This window comes from Meles meles, chromosome 2 (assembly GCF_922984935.1).
Source record: "Meles meles chromosome 2, mMelMel3.1 paternal haplotype, whole genome shotgun sequence".
NCBI lineage: Eukaryota > Metazoa > Chordata > Mammalia > Carnivora > Mustelidae > Meles > Meles meles.
Genome location: NC_060067.1, coordinates 149,178,209 through 149,185,113, shown reverse-complemented (window position 1 = coordinate 149,185,113; position 6,905 = coordinate 149,178,209).

Below are 6,905 nucleotides of genomic sequence, written 5' to 3'. Positions count from 1 at the left end.
CAGGAAAAGCTGACCAAATCTGTCCTTAAAAATGGCATTAAAATGCAACCCAGAAGAGATCAAATGAACGAAGGTGTTTATGTATTTCCTGAACCTACAAAGTCTGTGTCAGTGGTTCAGACCTACATTTTAATATTATACTTACATATTTACAAATACGGAATTTTTTAGCCACTTAAAAATGATACTGTAGACAGTAAGACCATTCTGTACACACTTTCAGAAACTGATGTTTAAATTAAGTGTGTACAGAATGGTCTTCTTGTAGTATATAAGTGTGTATATTTATAATAAGAAGAGGCCTGAACAGATACCTAGAAATTGTTAATAGGGATGACCTCCAAATAGTGAGATCATGGGTGTTTTACTCCTTTTGCTGATTTGTGTTTTCTAAGTTTTTTCCATGAGATCGCATTGCTTTTCTTTTTTTTTTTGTTTTTTTTTTCTAAAGATTTTTATTTATTTATTTGACAGACAGAGATCACAAGTAGGCAGAGAGGCAGGCAGAGAGAGGGGGAAGCAGACTCCCTGCTGAGCAGAGAGCCCGATGCGGGGCTCGATCCCAGGACCCTGGGATCATGACCTGAGCCGAAGGCAGAGGCTTTAACCCACTGAGCCACACAGGTGCCCCTGCATTGCTTTTCTAATAAGAAAAAAAGATTAATGTCATGTAAACAAACTGTATAACAGAAAGAGTTGAGATCATTTGACATCAACTAAACCACAAATAATCTGCAGTGATCACATAAAACAGGGGTGAAAAGCAAAGAAGTGGCAATATAAATGATTCTGATAAGGGAAAAACTGTACTCTAAGCTGGCTGACCAAACCAGCAAGGGAATTCCAGTCCCTGTCTCAAAGCCCTTCCAGGTTCTTCTTTCCTGCCCCCATGTCCCGCATGTGCCGAAAGTACCAACTATGCGGATAGAAGGGTATAAATTACCCTCCCTGCTTGTGCTCAGGACTCAGACCTTTGGAGAGCACTCTCCACCAAGCCCGTTGGTGTTAAATAGAACTCCCATCCTCCAAAGTCTCTGAGGGCTGCTTGGTTCTTCCGCCAGGATCCAGTCCAGGTTCCCTTAACAAGTCCTTTCATTCTGACACCAATTCCATTGTGTGTTCTTTCCTACCACCAAGCAATTCTCCAACACTACCTGGGTGTCCTACAATTCAGTTCAATTCAGTTCTGACACTATCTACAAGATCACCTCAGATCCCATGGGGTCAGTGTTCAGTCCTATGACATCCCTCCCCAGCCCGCCCTCCCTACCCCCCACACTTTCAGATGCCAGATCCAAGTCAGGCTGTCACCTGGACTTCCAACCCACCAGCTATAGATCGGAGGTTCCCACGACCCCCTCCTTGGGCTCGGTTAATTTGCTAGAGCATCTCACAGCACTCAGAGAACCATTTTATTTAATAGATCACTGATTTATTACAAAACAATATAACTCAAGGACCAGATAGGGCAAGGTATGGAGGAAAGGGCAGAACTTCCATCCTCTGTGAACACGCCTTTCTCCCAGCACCTGCAAATGTTTAGCAACCCAGAAACTCCAAACCCCATCTTTTGGTGGTTTTTTTTTTTTTTTTTTTTTTTAAAGATTTTATTTATTTATTTGAGAGACAGAGAGCACAAGCAGGCAGAGAGGCAGGCAGAGAGAGAGGAGGAAGCAGGCTCCCTGAGGTGCAGAGAGCCCGATGCGGGGCTCGATCCCAGGACACTGGGATCATGACCTGAGCCGAAGGCAGAGGCTTTAACCCACTGAGCCACCCAGGCGCCCCTCTTTTGGTGGTTTTTATGGAGGTTTCATTATATAGACATGATTGGTTTAAATCATGGGCCATTGACAACTGATTCAACAACCTCCAGTTCCTCACCCATCTCCAAGGTCAGTGGGGTTGAACAGGAAGTTTCAACCCTCTTATCAACCCTCTTATCAACTGATTGAGTCCCCTGGCAGCCAGGCAGCTTTAGATACTTTCCGGAAGTTACCTTATTAACATAAATTCAGGTGAGGTTGAAAGGGGGTTGTTATGCATATCAATATACTTTTATTATTCTTATCACTTAGGAAATTCCAAGGGTTTTGGGAACTCTGTGCCAGAAATGGGGATGAAGACCACATATGTGTTTCTTATTACAGATCATAATATCACAATTCTGTAGTGTGGCCTTTTCCGAAGTGTGCTTCCCAGACCACAGGTCCCACAAAATGCTGTGTGAGAAATAAAAAACGGAGGCCTATACCTAATACTTGGAATGTTTGATTTCAACCTTGGAGATGATGGTAAATGGAATCCTACTCCACTTTGATTTCCTTTGGCTCTAAAAAGCGTTCTTCTAGTTTGGGAAAAGCATTTGGATTGCTTTCTTTTATTATCTTATTTTTGGAGAAGATGACGTATAAGGATGTCGCATACTGTCCTGAATTTCCCCAATGAATGAAAAAAATCAAGAGTTAAAATTAAACTTGCTGATTAAAAGGTTTACACCATAGTTTGATCTTCTTAGGAAATCCTGATAGTAACAACATTTAAAATGAGAAATTTTACACTCTGGCATGATAGCCTGAGGCTATTTAAAAAAAACAAACAGAATATAGCATTGAAAGGTACCAGTTGAAAAAACCACTTTTAAAAAAAAATTGCCATTCCTAGTGTCATGAGGAAATGCTTTTATCTCAACCCCAATTTCAAAAGCCTGTCTAAACACTTTCACCTTGATAAACAGTTTACTTCTGTGTGGAAATGTAGGCTTGTACTGACTGCCAGTTTCTTCACAAAGCAGGCTTCAAAGGTAAACACTCAGCAACCACAGTTTGAACACATTAACTGTGTTCACCAACCATGTTCTGAGATGAAGCAATAGGTGAAGGGACAATTTCTCCAATAGGCAAGTACTTCCTTGTTGAAAACATGACTGGTTCTGTGGGTCTCTTTCCAGCCTGCATCATGGCTCACGAAATAATTGCCAGCTACTTGAGATGATCTCCTCCAGCATGAGTTTGGAGTGCTAAACTCACCGGTGAGCCCCTGAGCACCTCCTTTCTCTACATTTCTGCACATTTTTCTGCCAAGTGTTGATACTCTGCACATCTGTGATTCTTCCCAAATGTAAGCCAAGTGTCTGCTAGCAGGCACTCACGATAGACATTGCCCTTCTGTGCTCTATACCATGCATATTAGATGATATACAATGGCCCTCTTTGATTATGAAATTCCCAGTAGCTAATTTAAGTTTCTTCCTGGGCACGGTAATTATCATTAGCCTTACAGCTGTATTTATAAACTTTTTAGCAACAATGTGACTTCCTATTTGTTATTGTTGCTGTTGGTTTTGGTCTTCCCTGTACAATTTCAAATAATGTTTCTTTAGTTTGGGTCTCTTCACCTTTAAATGACAAAATTTATCAATTTCATATTAGAAAGCATTATTTTGTGCTTGTTCAGGAAAAACTCAATTGTTTTATCAGAAAGGTCATGGTACTTTGAAAGCAATGCAAAAGCTTCTGTGGCTTCTTGCCATTCCTTAACAAAGTTTTGTAACAGACAATGCAATAGAAACTAGAGGCAAATTGATTGCTAGTCTGATAAAATCCAATTTTCACATATTCATCAAGATTCCCTTGTTCTAGAACACACGGTTTCACGTTCGATATTTGCATTGGACTCTTGTTCATTGTTTACAGTGGCTCTGTTATGTTGATATTGTCATTGCAACATGACTTTTAGACTTAACTACCTGTAAGCACTTGGCCATCATAACATGCAATAAAACATGTAAAATTAACAGATGTAAATAGTACTTCAATATATAAAATTCAATGGTCTAGGCAAAGGGCACCATGAACAGAATAGTAGTCTGGATGAACAAATTCTGGGAACATAATGATTAAGTATACAACTAGATTTCTAGAAAATATAATAAATTAATCTTAATCTTCAAATTTACAAAATGAACATGAAATTGTTTCCTTGCTCTTTCCTTCTATCCACAGCTGGGAGAACACCAGTGATCCACAGTTTGCCTGTGAGCAGTACTTCCCTGTGGGGTCTGATTTTGGGGTGTTGGGATAGCTACCTGCCAAAATAGCTCATCATCCAGCCAGCCTGATATCCAAAACCCCAAGTCATTTGTTATTCCTCCTACGATTTTAAGATAGAGCAGGTAGTTTTTTTTAAAAAGATTTTATTTATTTATTTTTGAGAGAGAGAGAGTGAACGGGGGAGAAGGGTGGGCAGGGGGAGAACAGACTCCCTGCTGAGCAGGGAGCCCAAGTAGGACTCGATTCCAGGACCCTAAGATCATGACCTGAGCCAAAGGCAGACGCTTAACCAACTGAGCCACTCAGGCACCCAAATCAAGGGATTTTTATTAAATATCATGAAGCCCATAGCGTAAAGGTAGGCTACAGACATAGACTATATATATCAAACAAACTGTCTTCACTATCCAGAACTTATGATTCAGATCTTAAATAAATAAGCACAAATAAACTAAAAGCTACCAACTGTGGTAAGTGCTGAAGGAAAAAAAAGATAAGAGAGAATAAGAAAGTGGTGGATAGGGGCACCTGGGTGGCTCAGTGGGTTAAAGCCTCTGCCTTCGGCTCAGGTCATGATCCCAGGGTCCTGGGATCGAGCCCCGCATCGGGCTCTCTGCTCAGCGGGGAGCCTGCTTCCTCCTCTCTCTCTGCCTGCCTCTCTGACTACTTGTGATCTGTCTGTCAAATAAATAAATAAAATCTTTAAAAAAAAAAAAAGAAAGTGGTGGATAAGGATGGAAAGGTCTAATTTAAATTGATGGGTCAAAGGCAAGTACAGCGTGAGCTATTTCCTTTGAGATCCTCAAAGATGAATAATCCACAGGTACTTGGGACATGTTCTTTTTTTCTAATAACATTTGTGTAATTAAAAATAATTAAAGACAGTGTTTATTCCTTCATTCTATTACTATTATTATTCGTGCTTATGTTATGGGCACTGTTCTAGTCTCTGGAAGTATATTGGTGACCGAGACAGACAAGAGTTCTGTTCTCATGCAGCTTCTGTTCAGTGTTGAGCTGCTTCTCAGAATATGAAAAGAGAAAAATATGACTAAACTCTGGAGGAAGCCATTAAAAAACTTATGAAGCATCATTTCGTCAAGAATACAAGCTCACCATGGGAATAAAGAAAAGTTCTCTTGTCCAACAACAACACTCCGCTGTCATCCGACTGAACGTTTGGATATATGTAAAAAAAAAAAATGTATGTATCCATCAAAACTGGTGATCAGCAATGTAGGAGATAAAACCCTAAAACGGAACTGATGTGTCAGGTGATATAGATCAACGACACCGACTACTAAAACCACCTTGCTCTTCTTCTGATTGAAATCTGGCCTCGACTGGAAATAGGCCTCTAGGGAGAATGATTGACAAGTACATGTTATATTTTTATAACCAATCAATAAGTTGGCATTCCGGTCACACTCATTAGTGTCCATGAGTGTGCTTAAAATGAGTCCTTACCTGAGAGATCATAAATCAGGTGTGATTTGTGACTGCCGGGCTGAAGTTTGGTCCTGGATGGAGCAGAGAAGTCGACCACGGGTGGCACACCCCAGTAGCCATGTCGGGGTGCCCAGCAGGCTTTCCCCATGAGACTCCTGGCTTTAGATTAACTTATCTTTCCAATCTGCAATTCAGTTTAATCAATAATCAGGAGATATTTTGGATGCATTCCATCAAGTATACCTGGGGAGGAAATAATGATTTAAAACGTGAGGTAGGAAATGGTTATTTCAAGGCTCAGAAGAAACCATTTTCAAAACAACTGACACTCCTAAGAACCGTCAGAATAGACTAGAAAATGTTGGCGAAATTGAACCCACAACTTTTGATCCTTTCCTTTTATAATTATAGTTGCCTTCACTACCAGTAGGAAGATGGGCTAACACAGCTAGTGGAGTTCTTTTAATTAAATAAAGGGACATTCCTTATTTATTCTAACAAGCTGAAATAGTGTACAAAGTTAAAAAAAATTCAGTTGGGTCTTGTCTCCCTTTTTTGTGAAATTGAGAAGAAACAATATAAGCACTTTTGAATTTGGTGTAAAGGGGACTAAGGATATTTATCATAGACAGTTTAATATTGGTCTTCTGAGACCAAAGCTACTCCTTCCAAATTCAGCAGAAATACACAAACAAATTGATAAATATTGAATTATGCTTCAAGGCAATTCTCATTCCTTAATATAATCTGTTTTTTAAAAATTTATTTCCTTCTACTTTGAAATAAAAGTGCATCACCAAATATAATTTAAAAAATACATTGAATTGCTTTTCATCCCGGTTTAGGGAAGAGCCCTTGTTTGCTTTTATGCCATCACCTTTAACAATTTTTCTCCTAAATGAGAGGAAAGGAAGCTTGAATGTTTCCGGAGAAATGTCGTAAAAACCAGGCTGCCTGTAAAGTGATGTGATCATGTCAGATACACTGCATGTACTCCTGTCGAGTTAAGACAACGTATTTTTAAGATATTAAATTAGATTATGGCAACTATTTTGGAAATTTGAGTTTTCACTTTATGGAATTTTGTGTAGACTGGAGAATATTTAAACATTTGAAAACATTGATCCAGTTTTTCTACACTTGGCACATTAGGACCATCTGGCTGGAGAGGGGTAGAGGGTGGGGAGAGTTGATTGCAAAAATATTGATGCCCGGTTCCCACCTCTGAGATCCTGGCTCCCTAGTTGATTATAATCTGTCATCAAAGTTAAGAACCATTGCCTTAAGATAATTGTGGTACTGTAACCACTGAACTTCTACAAGTCCAAAACACATTTAGGTTTGCATTAGGTTGGCAGATAAGATGCTTAGTTAAGTTCGAATTTCAGATAAACAATAAAAACACTT